This window comes from Bos indicus, chromosome 17 (genome assembly GCF_029378745.1).
Source record: "Bos indicus isolate NIAB-ARS_2022 breed Sahiwal x Tharparkar chromosome 17, NIAB-ARS_B.indTharparkar_mat_pri_1.0, whole genome shotgun sequence".
Lineage (NCBI taxonomy): Eukaryota > Metazoa > Chordata > Mammalia > Artiodactyla > Bovidae > Bos > Bos indicus.
Window position 1 is genome coordinate 5,202,197 of NC_091776.1, and position 12,904 is coordinate 5,215,100.

General features: G+C 36.3%; 1 protein-coding gene across 9 annotated transcripts in view; it reads left to right on the plus strand.

Annotated features, from left to right (window-relative positions):
* Positions 1 to 12,904, plus strand: part of FBXW7 (F-box and WD repeat domain containing 7) — a 225,205-nt gene that overhangs the window by 83,513 nt on the left and 128,788 nt on the right. Inside the window, exon 3 of one of the 9 annotated variants that reach the window (XM_070768991.1) lies at positions 10,499 to 11,333. The exons of 7 other annotated variants lie outside the window; for them this stretch is intronic. The gene's annotated coding sequence lies outside the window, so the exon portion shown is untranslated. The remainder of the gene's footprint in view (positions 1 to 10,498; positions 11,334 to 12,904) is intronic. One more of the 9 variants, XM_070768992.1, reaches the window with a different exon arrangement.

Below are 12,904 nucleotides of genomic sequence, written 5' to 3' on the forward strand. Positions count from 1 at the left end.
TGTGATATGATTTCCCACTTGTCACCAGGGTTAACTGAATTAACTACTGTCTATAAAAAGAATCTTAGGAATGACTCTTGGGTTTTCCCTTTGCATGTTTTGGATACTCTTTTAGATAATTTGGCTATGGTGTTGTATCACCTCATTTGCCTCAAAGAGATTTGCCCCAACGCTTGATTGGAATAAGTGGATGTGCTGATGGTTTTGAGAATATGACAATCCTGAAGACATCTTTCTGGCTTGACTATTTTTCTTACGGCATTGATGATATATTGTTTGCTATTTTAGGTAGTAAAGTTGTAGCCTGAACTGGTTGTACTATTTTGACTAGTGACTTAGTAGAGAATATCACTTTCCTAGAAGGGGCTTCTCGCCTCTCTTTTGGGGCTACTTCACTTCACCTTGGGGTGAACATGCAGAGGAGTAACTAGATCCTAATTTCCGTGATCTGAGTACACCAGTTGGGGAGCATTTTAACTGTGGTTGGCTAGTTATGTTCAGGCTGTGTTGGTTTTGCTTTTGGCTGTGCCAAAAAGTGGAGAAGACTGAATTTCTTATCTGTCACCACATGCTAATACTTTGCTGTGACCCATAGAAGTGAGGTCGCAAACCAAACAGAACTGGGGTAGTTTTCTAGTTACAAGCTCCCACCTTCCTCTGTCTCTCTGTCTTTCTCTACATCTCTCCCTTCTCTTTGGCCTGGTTTCTTGTCATATCCACACTGTAAGCAGTTCTTTCCAGCTACAGTCAGTTGACTCTTATTGGAGCTAGTTTACTCAGAGATGGGACTAGGGTAGCCATCCAGCATGAGATTAGATTATTATGCTGTCATTTTAAAATGAGTAAATGGCTGTTAGTGAGAAGGTGATTTGCCGAAGATAGTGTTGCCTACTGAGGTTTGTCTGACCTAGAGTCCAGATGTGTTGATTTCCTGATAGTGTCTCAGTGTTATGATGGATCATGCACATCTGGATCATTCTTTTTGGCTGACTAAGTAGGTGTATATCTTACCATCTGAGAGTTAAAATGGTTTTTTTTTTAAGGTCGGAAATTCATTAGACACTCTTTTAGAAGGTGAAAATAAAGGTACTTCATAAACTAGTAAAGTTTTTTTGACTACTCTATCAGTCTGCTTAGAAAGTTTATTTTAATTACAAAAAATCTCCTGAACTTTCTTTTTTTGTGTGTTGGGGAGGATAGGAGTGGTGGTGAAGTTTAGTGGAAACTGAATGCCACTACCCTTTCCCTTAATTCTCTCATCAGAAATCTTTCTAAATTCCACACTTAATGTCTAAATTGAAGACGGGAGGAGAAGGGGACTACAGAGGATGAGATGGTTGGATGGCGTCACCAACTCGATGGAGTTGGTGATGGATAGGGAGGCCTGGCGTGCTGCAGTCCATGGGGTCACAAAGAGTTGGACACGCCTGAGCGACTGAACGGAACTGAACTGAATGTCGATATTCCAGCACCAGTTTTCTGGTCACCTACAGTTCAGTTTAATTCAGTTTGGACACTAACTATAGTTAGTATTATGTCCCACAAATCAAATGGCAAGGTTCCCAACAAAACTGCCTTTACTTGAGACACCAGCCACAGGTGTGATCACCAGGCTACCTGCCCTTTTGTCTGAACTGGTTACAAATTCAGAGGTTTCTACAACTGGAATATTGGATAATTCCCTAGAATGATTCACAGAACTCACTGAGACCTCTGTACTTACACTTTTATTATAAAGCATACAACTCAGACACAGCCAAATGGAAGAGAGGAATAGGCAGGGTCTGGGGTGGGGGTAGGGACCACACAGACCTTCCATGCCCTCTCCTCATGCTCTCTGAGCATGACGCCTCCTACCATATTGGTGCATCTGTGGACCTCAGAGTTTAGTGTTTATTAGCAACTCAGTAGTTACGGGTAATTGATTAAACTTTTGGCTTGTGTGATTAAATGCAGTCTATAGCTCCTCTCCCCTCCCTGGAGATTGAGAGGTGGAATGGAAAGGTTTTCTGGTGACCAGCCCCCATCCTGAAGCTATGTAGATACCACTTTGAGTCACTCCTGGTTGAAAAGGGACTTTGGCAGAGTTAGTGTCAAAATTGAAGATTTGTACGTTTAATTTGCGCATTCCGAAGCTAACTCTGGTTATCAGAATTGAATTGTAGGACACCTGGTTGGTGTCAGAGAATGAGTAACAAAAGACATTTCTGTCACTTAGGAAAGTTAAGGCCTTTTGCCAGGAACTGGAGCCAAAGACAAGTATAAATACTGTGTATATTTTGAATTATACTGTAGTGTCGGTGTTACCTCGTTTTATCTTTCACGTTGTCTTTGGGATTCTTTACTTTGTCTCCAGACAGTTTATTAAGATTCTACAAGGAAAATAGGCTTCAGGTTTTAATTTCTCTGCTTCATTTCCATGTCCTGATTTTTAAATTAAAACAAAAATTTAGTTTTATTTAGGTAAACACATAATTTGAGTTTTGACACATGTATGTACTCGTGAAGCCATCACCACATTCAAGATAATGACTATGTCACCCCCAGACCCTCCTTATAATTCGGTCAATTCCTTCCTCACCTCCCCCACTTTCCAGACAAACTGATTTTCCTTTCTGTCATTACACAGATTAGTTTGAATTTTCTGGAACATTTTTATGTATAAGTGGAATTATATAATGTTTCCTTTTTTATCTGACTTCTTTCCCCTAGCTTAATAAATCTGAGATTTATCCATATTTTTGGATGGACTAGCAATACTTTGTCCCTTTTTATTATGAAATACTGTGTATATTTTTTTAATATCACAAATTGTTTTCCATTTACCTGTTGCTGCATTGTATTGTTAATGGTTTTGGCTATTGCAAATTGGCTATAAATATTTGCATGCAGTTTTTTATGTGGACATGCACTTTGGTGTTTCCTGCTAGTGGAATAGTGGATTCAAAAAATAGGTGTATGTTAACCTTTGTAAGAAACAAATTCTTTGGATAACTGTTCACGGGTTTTTTCCAGTTTGTGGCTTGCCTTTTCATTTTTTTTTTTTAAATCAGTGTCTTTGAAGTTCAAAAGTTTTTTTTTTTTTTTTTTTTTAAAGAAGCTGAGTTTATATCTTTTTCTTTTATGTTGGGTTAGTCGCTCAGTCATGTCCAACTTTTTGTGACCCTGTGGACTGGAGACCTCACAGGCTCCTCTGTCTGTGGAAATCTCCAGGCAAGAATACTGGAGTGGGTTGCCATGCCCTTCTCCAGGGGATCTTCCCGACCCAGGGGTCGAACCCAGGTCTCCTGCATTACAGGCAGATTCTTTACCGTTTGAGCTACCCAGGAAGCCCGATTTTTCTTTTATAGTTCATGCTTCTTGTGATACATTGTGGGAGTCTGAGTAGTATTCCCGAAGATATCCATGTCCTAATTTCCAAAACCTGTGACAATAGTCTCTTAGGTGGCGAAAGGAACTTTTCTTATGTGGTTAAGGATCCTCAGTTACCCAGGTGGTTGTTCAGGCGCTCAATTACTCAGGTGGTTGTTCAGGCGCTCAATTACTCAGGTGGGCCTCATATAATCACAGACTCCTTGCAAGAGGGAGGTAAGAAGGTGAGGGCTGAAGAAAGTTGGGAGACTGAAGGAGAGGTGAGAGTGGTACGCTCTGAAGATTGAGGAAAGGACCAGGAACAAGGAGTCAGGTAGCTTTCTAAAAGTTAGTAAAGGCAAAGAAACAGATTCTCTTTTAGAGCCTTTAGAAGGAGCACCCCTGCTAGCAGCTTGATATTTAGCCCAGTGAAACTGAGTTTGGTCTTCTGACCTCAAGATGATAAACTTCACTCTGTTACATGCCCCCAGGTTTGTGGTAATGTGCTGTAGCGGACATGGGAAGCTAATACAGAAGTGGGGGCGCTGCTGTAACCAATACCTAAGAATGTAGAAGTGGCTTTGAAATTGTGGCGAGGAGAATTTTGTGGAGCATGATAGGAAAAGCCTAGATTGCCTTGAACGAACTGTTGACAGAAATATGGACATTAAAGGTGCTGAAGATGAGGACTCAGAAGAAAGAAAAGAGAGTGGCAAAGAAAGCCTGTAGCTTCTTAAAGAAATATCTAAGTTGTCATAAAAAGAATTTTGGTGGAAATATGAACATTAATGATGCTGCTGGTGGGGGTTTCAAAGGAAGTGAATGTGTTATTGGAAACTGGAGGAAAGGAGATCCTTGTTAGATTGAAACAGAAGGCTTGCCTGAATTTTGCCCTGTAGTTACCTGGCTAACTCTGTTGTGTCTTGTCTTAGTAGAGTAGCAGTCATGTGTGTGTAAATTTTGCTCTTTTATGTACTTGCATAAAGTACTTCAGCTTTAATTAAAGTGACAGATTGTATTTTTATATAAATGAAATTTACATTTTAATAAAATATTAGTATTTTTCAGAGCAAACATTTTAGTAGAATATGCTTATTCTTGAAATGTCATTATTACTAAAGTCTTTTTGCTGTTTCCCTGTGACTAAATGGATATATAAAAATAACTTGCTGTAAAACCCTTAATTTCTGGATTTTCCTTATGACTTCAAGAAAACTATTTTTTAAAACATATTTAACTAAACTTAGTATTACAAAGTGAAAGTAAAAGTTGCTCCGTCATGTCCAACTCTTTGCAACCCCATGGACTATACAGTCCATGGAATTCTCTAGACCAGAATGCCCAGGGATCAAACCCAAGTCTCCCACATTGCAGGCAGAGATTCTTTACCAGCTGAGCCACAAGGGAAGTCCTGATGCTGGGAAAGATTGAAGGCAGGAGGAGAAGGGGACGATAGAAGATGAGATGGTTGGATGGCATCACCAACTCGATGAACATGAGTTTGAGCAGACTCTGGGAGTTGGTGATGAACAGAAAGGCCTGGCGTACTGCAGTCCATGGAGTCGCAAGGAGTCTCACAACTTTGAGTGACTGAACTGAACTATTATTATAAAACATACACTGGTTTTACTCTGTGTGCTCATTTATTATTAAGAAAATAATTTAGAAAATGGAAATGCATTGTTTGATAGAGTAATTTTAAATGGTAGCTTCTGTTAATGGTTGTTATTTATTAGTGTGATACAACTTATAAATATCTGTGCATTCAGTCTTTGTTCTTCCAAATCGATTTCTTCTGTAATCTATGGTTTTTTGTTTGTGTTAGTTTTGTTTTTGGAAGGAGGATGTATAAAGCAATTATCACTACTATATTTTTAACCATTGCCAAGTTGAAACTCAATGTTTAAGTTTAAAACAAAAGTTAGTGCTATTTAAATGTAGAATTACTAAATATTATAGTTCCCTCTTCTGTCTTTTCAGAGCTATTGCACCATGTTAAATGTTTCAAATTAATTTCAGCAGTGTTTAAAAATTACTGGAATTAGAATGTCTGCCACCTAAATCTCTCATATTTCTATTGAGTTTGGAATTTGGAATAGTCATTATCAAATATTATTTGTGGGAAATAGGAAAGATTGGGGGAGAAAGTAAATGACATAGCGAAGCAGCATACAGACTGTTTCAGGATATAGGGAAACTAAAAAGGTTCTGCAAGTCAGTGGTGTGAAAATAAGCAGGGGAGTTGCTCTCAAGTCAAAGAGGTGTGTGAAACCTAGAACCACTTATCAAGAGTAGCTCTTTTTGGATTCTGTTTAGATCACATTGCCTAAAATAGACATTTTGAGGCAGTCTTGGAAATTTGAGTATTGACTAATATTAGTTAATACCTTGGAAATTTAATTTGATATGTGATACGGTGATTTTATGATTATATAAGGCAGGGATAAAATTAAAGATATGTGTGTGTGGTGGGGAGAGTGACATGATGTCTGGAATTTACCTGATAAAATAACAAATATAGCAATATTAATGATATCTTGAATAATATTCCTAAATCTTTCAAAGTATATTTCTGGTAGAAAAATGAGGCTTTTCTGACCATTTCATTCTTTTTTTTCCCCCCTTTTCTTATGGGTTACACCATTTCCTTTAGTAAATATGTGTAGTTGTTATGTGTCTTCTCCTGCTGAAATATGAGTTTAATGAGGGTAGGGGGGATTTTTATCTGTTTTGTGCATTGCATCTTCTTCATTACCTACCCCTACCTAGCATATGGCTGGTGCTTCGTATATAGTTGAATGACTGAATGAACGAACGGGAACTAAAGCTCTTGAATACTAGGGACATGGGGTTTGGCCAAAGACAGAACTAAAGAGAACTTTTGAAAGTTAATCTTATGGGACTTAAGAGGGGAAAATGTGGCCTAGTACATTAAAATTTAAGGTGATAAGCCATCTCTTCCGTGTTTGACTGTAAAGCCTTAATGTATCAAATATCCAACATCTTCTCAGCAATAAAAGTTGCTATAAAGTAATTGTTACCTTACTGTGTAACAGCAGTAAAATTGTTACCTTAGAATTAATTTCTGTAGTAAAGTAATTGCTATCTTACTGTAATTGTCTTTCATATAGTCTTTAAAGTTTCCCCTCCATCAGTCATCGATTTATTATTACGTCTTGAGATGGACTGCTGTCCCTCGGTGTCTGCAGGATTTGTTTCAGACACCAAAGTTCACGATGCTGAGTCCCTCACGTAAATGATGTAATGCAGTCGGCCCTCTGTATCTGTGGGTTCCGCTTCTGTCCATTTGGAGGATTGGCTGTGTTTTATGTAAAGGTTATGTATTTCTTCTCAGGAAAAAAAAATTATTTAAAACTAGTAATTTTATATGGGCAAGATGAATTTTAGAAACTGTTCTTACGGTTTCTTTTTGTGTTAAAAATATATAATCGTACATTTCTCCTTTTTCTAATAACTGATTTTCTCCTTTTTTCTATGTATATGTGTTTCAAACTAGATTTTAATATCTTGTATGAGCATCATAATGATCAGTTATCTACTATGTTTAAAAATTTGTTTTAGTTTTTAACGTTACTATGACACACAGGTGATAATAATTGTACTCAATAATTAAGATGAATAATTCAAGTTGAGTATTAATTAAATAATTATTTAATTAATAATTAATTAAAGTATTAAATAATTCAAGTTGAGTATTAAAAATGACAACAGTGAAAATTCAGAAACTTTTTATATTTGATATTCTAGAATGAGTGTTTTAAAAATGACTTGTTTTTAAAATTGATGAAGTCATTTTTATAACCCCAAACTATAAGCTTTGACTGAAGGAAAAATGTGAGCAAGGAGTCTCAACTTTTTTGGATTCAAAACCACATTGCACTCTTAGAAATTATTTAGGACCCCAAAGAGGTTTGATTTATTTGGGTTATATTTCTCAATATTTATCCTACTGGAAAGTAAAACTGAGAAGTTTTAAAAGTACTGTATTAGCTCTTTAAATTCACTTAAAAATAATTGGTAATTGTTAATTGGCATGTTCATGGAATTAATACATTTTGAGGGAATTATCTATATTTTCTCCAAGCAAAAAAAGTTAATAAGAAAGATGACATTGTTTTACGTTTTTGCAAATACATCTGGCTTAATGAAAGACAGTTGAAGTCTCTTACCTGCTTCTGCATTCAGTCTATTAAAATATTACAAACCATGTAGTCTAAGGAAAACTTCCATCGTGTACTCATGACAGATTGAGAGTGAAGGAAACAAATAACATCTTAGTATTATGAAAATAATTTTGACAGACCATGTGAGAGTCTCTAAGACCACCCCTAAGTCCATATTCTGAGAACTGCTGGAATAATTTCTCACTGGGCTACTATACGGGGCAATACAGTCTTTTAAATGAAAGAAAAAATTTTTAAAAATATGATAGGATCAATTGAGTGTTTCTATTCCATATGTTTTACTTTAGGGGAGCTATTGAAGTTAGCTGGTACTTACTTATATATATATCAATATGTTTGGGCATTGAGGAAGTGTGAATGGCACCCCACTCCAGTACTCTTGCCTGGAAAATCCCATGGATGGAAGAGCCTGGAAGGCTGCAGTCCATGGGGTCGCTGAGGGTCGGACACGACTGAGCGACTTCACTTTCACTTTTCACTTTCATGCATTGGAGAAGGAAATTGCAACCCACTCCAGTGTTTTTGCCTGGAGAATCCCAGGGACGAGGGAGCCTGGTAGGCTGCAGTCCATGGGGTCGCTAGGAGTGGGACACGACTGAGCGACTTCACTTTCATGCATCGGAGAAGGAAATGGCAACCCACTCCAGTGTTCTTGCCTGGAGAATCCCAGGGATGAGGGAGCCTGGTGGGCTGCCGTCTGTGGGGTCGCACAGAGTCGGACACGACTGAAGTGACTTAGCAGCAGCAGCAGCAGCCCTGACTTGCAGGGTTGTTTATAGATTTCATGTTATAGCCTACCATGTAGTAGAATGGTCACCTTATTTCTTAGAGAATTAGAAATTAATTCAGTGGTAATAGATGGTTAAAATTTTTAAAACAAGTTTTTGATATTCAGAGTTACTTGCAATTAAGGGGGAAAGCACAATTTTGAAATGCAATCAATTTATTAAAAAGTAGTCATGATGCTCAGTGTCATTAGTGAGCAAATATTAATGTTGTTTCTCTACCTCTTGGTAAATAGAACTATGGCCAAAGATAATTATTAACTTTTTTCCCCATAAATTGTGTTTCTTTTCTGACAGTTTGTAAAGCTTTCTCTTTGTTGGTTTGCCTTTTGCCTCCGTCATTATGCAACCTGAGAATCAATAGTGCATTAAATTAGCTGACCTGGAAAGAAAAATAATAGATAATGAAAATAGCGCTTATTGCTTACGTTCTCTTTTGGTTATAAATAGTGTAAGATCCAGAGGGTATTGATGGGGAATGAGGGAAATGGAGCACTGCACATCAGGTTATTTCACAAGTAGTAATCTATACTTTTGCATCTTTTGTTTCATGGTTTTGTTTAGAAACAACACTGATGCTGAGTAGTTAGTAAAATAACTTACTTTCATTAGCATCATTTGGTGGGGATTTTTATTCATGCTTGTCTGTAATATTAGTCACAATGATTTATTTAAAGTCTTTGTTAATTATAAAGCTAATGAAAAACCTCGGTTTGTTATGGGCATGCTATATATTTGTTGATGATATAAATTGCATGAGGTTTTAACACTCAATACATTGTTCTTACATTAGGATATGTATTAATTTTTTTCATTGCCTCTCTAAGCTTCCCAATCTCACATGTTTGCTAGGAGGAGTGCATTAACAGCAGTAAGAGCTTTTTCCCCAGCGTGTCTGACATGCCTCTGAAAATGCGATAGAGCAGAGCTTTAGCTAGATTTTAGAAGTTCTTTTGTTAAATCATGTAAGAAACTTAAACTGATAGTACTTCACATTTTCCATGTAACATGCTCTTTCGATGAATAGCTGTGTGGCAGCAGCACGGGAAAAGCAGGGTTCTTGGCAATCCCAGCTCAATTGCATCTGCAGATGAGGATTTAAAATTCTGTGCAGCAGACAGTACCTCCAGCAGGCGAGTAAAAGGTTACTGCATTATTTGCTTGTTTGTTTTCATAGCCTTTATCTACAAAAGGTTTTGTAAAGATGCAGTGTGAAGTGCATGCCCGTTTTTAGACATTCTGGAAATTGATTTAAGTTTACATGAATTTCAAAAGGGCAGTGCAAGGTGAAGAGGCGATACTAGCTCTTTTTAGATTTAAACCAAAGAAGAAATTGAGCATGAGACATATGCAAATAAAGAACCTACAGAAAGTAGGAAGTTTTTTAATGCTTTTTTTTTACATTTAAAAAAATTTTAAATAATTTTACAATTTTTAAATACATTTTTAATACTAGATTTTTTTTTTTAGTTCTTAGACTTCTTCCTCAAAAAGGATGCTGTTAACAAAGACTGAAAATTGTGGGTCTATGAATGTTCATGAAGTTACATTTGTTTTGAAGTCTGATTGTTTGGGAAGAAACTATAAAGATTTTTTATTAATGTAACCCTTTCTTGTCCTAGAAATTATAATGTGGATTATAATAACATGGTGTGTATATATGTATATATCTTTATATATTATTGGCAAAAGATCCTAGAGGATGGCTAACATACTTAATAGTGTTTATGTTTTCAGGGTGGTTTGTGTTTTTTGAATCTTTTTAATGAGATGCAGATAAACAGGTGGGAAAAGATTCAGTATCAAAGCAACCAGGTTTTTGGTGGCTTATCTATTATCAATACCTGTCTATAAAGTCACACACCCTTTCCTTCCTTCTCATTTTAACTCTTCTAACATTTATGATAGCAGGGGCCTCCTTGGATTCTCTTAGTTGTTCTATCATTATCGACACCACTGTCTTTGATATAGTATTTTATTGCTCCATAATTCTCAAGTTTAAGTGCAGTATTCAGAAGGAATTTTTTTACTTTGCCTATCAACCACATCCTGCCCTCTTCAAGCCATACTCAAAGATTATTATTAGCTACTGTCTAAATTTTGTTAAAAAAATAAATTTTGTTTAAAAAAGTTATTTCTATGTCTTTTTTATTTTAGATTGAATAACAAGATTGAAAACAATCCTATAAATTAATCTACAATATAGAAGTAAAATCAGCTGTTATTCTTACTTTGAGCTTTTGGCAGGCTTCCTGAATCGTAGAGTCAGAAAGGGTCAGCAGTTCTGATTGGTAAGTTAAAGAATCCGTCCAGTAATTTGCTCCCTGTTGTTTCTCAAAGCAATGCAGCAGCAGTTCTTTTCCAGGTATTGAGCGGTTCTTGAACCGAGTGTATGGGGACAAGCAGGGGTGGGGCTCATTCCTGTTGGTTGTTGAGACAGTGGGCATTTACAGAGGGAACAGGTTGGATAGGCTGAGCCGGAGGAGTAGGCAAACAGATCTAAACTGATGGAAGACAGAAAGAGTGGTTAGTATAATTGGGGGGTATTTTATCTTGAGTTTGCTCCTTTATTAAGTACTTGGGCTTTAATATAAAACAGTTTGAAATATTAAAGCACCTTACCTTCTTTCTAAGGAGTAGCCGGAAGACTTCTGTTTTTAATTTTGAGTTCTTCTTGACAATGAGTTTGTGGCTGGTATCTTCTGTAGGGAAGCTATTGTTTTATTCTTTTTTAACAGTGTTTCTTTCAGCCAGAGGGCTGCAGAATGAGGCAGTTAGCCAGTTTTGAGCATACATGGGACATTACTAGTTCTGATTTTTTAAGTTAAATTCTTGTCTGATGAACAAGTCAATGTGTGGCTGTGGCTGCAGCGTTGTTTCTTCCTTAATGAAGAGGTTGAGCCGTTCGACCTGCTGCTCCGATCTGTTCTCTGGTAGCCATACATCAGACCAGTTGCAGAGATTATCCACCGAATGTCCTAGACAACCAAAGGTAACTACATAGATTTATTTCAAATAAAAATATGCAATTAAAATGGATGCCTTATAACTAGGACCAAATAATTAAAAATAAAAGATCAATTAAAGATGTTCTTAGCAGTTTTCTTGACCTTGCAGTAGCTATCCAATATCATTTTGTCATCATCAGATTGTGTAGCAATGGAAATGCACTGCAGTAATTGATTTTGTAATAGGATCAGGTGATTTACTAGCTGCACTGACAACCACTTGCTTGCTCGCTCTGAGCAGTGGAGCACTCTAATGGATGTTGTGATTGCAGCCCGGAGTTGCTGTGAGACTGCTGGCCACTTAAAGCAGCAGCATGTCTTTTTAAAATGAATAGTGAGTTTTTCTTTTTTGTTTCCTTTGCTTTAAGTTTTGGGTGACCTCAGTAAATTTTATACTTAGTTTGAGTGCCCCCATGAAATTTTAGAGATTAGGTGTTATTTCATCAATTCATCAAAAGTAGCCTTGAATATAATGAGATATAATCTCTGCTCCCTACTCCTAGTTGAGCGTCAACATATGTTTCAACATACTTTGTATTGATCAGGAGAACACATCTCAAAATATAACAATTTATGTTAACCTGTGTCATCTAAGTGAAACAGAATATTCTTCATATTTGTAAATTTCATCAGTTTTAAACTCTAGCTATAATTATGATAATGGCATTGTGGTAATTCTTGTACTCCTGCTTTGTTAGAGTTGTCTATTCTTTTCTGGTCTTTTGCTTTCTTAGTGTTCTCATAGATGTAACACCATTTAGAAAATCTGAGTTGGACCAATTCTAAGGAATGTTGATGGAAACATAATAGCTATTTTAAAGTAGTGTTTAAGGATAGAAGTATTTAAAAACCTGTTATCCACAATTATGAATTTTTAGTGATTATAGTTTAATAATCTTTATTTTCATCTTTTATGCATTTTAAACAATTGATTATATATATAGAAGTATAAGACTAAAGCTTAAAATAGAACTAGTGTTCTGTAAAAGACTTTCAGAAACTGGTGCCTAAGATTTTGACGACTTTAGAATTCTGCTTAGGGCTTTACATGAGGAAAGAAAATTATCTCCCCTCTCTACATTCCTCAACAACTCCTCTACCTGTCTAACTATCTGACATACTAAGTGTTTTGTACAGAACTTGATATATAAAAGTGCTGAATTCTCTTTCCTTCCCTAATTTACATTATTTAACCATGTTTTTGTTCTTGCCATGATAGAGATGCTATTTCTTTCAACCACATCTAAAACATTTACATTAATCAATGTTAGTAATTTGCTATAGAAGAAATTGAGCATAAAATTGCCATTGTATATTACAGTCAAACCTCCCTGGGAAGGCAGCTTTTCTTTGTAATGTACTTAAATATTTGCCCTTGAAAGATGAAAATATTTCCAGTATCATTCTGTACTTTATCCTAAATCCAGATACTTAAAAGTTTAATTATGGAAGATGGTAATATAATTTAAACACTAGAGTTTATAATCTTTTATTATTCAATGGTAACAAGTTTATTGCCCCCTGCCTCCCAAAAACCTCTATGAACACTGATAAC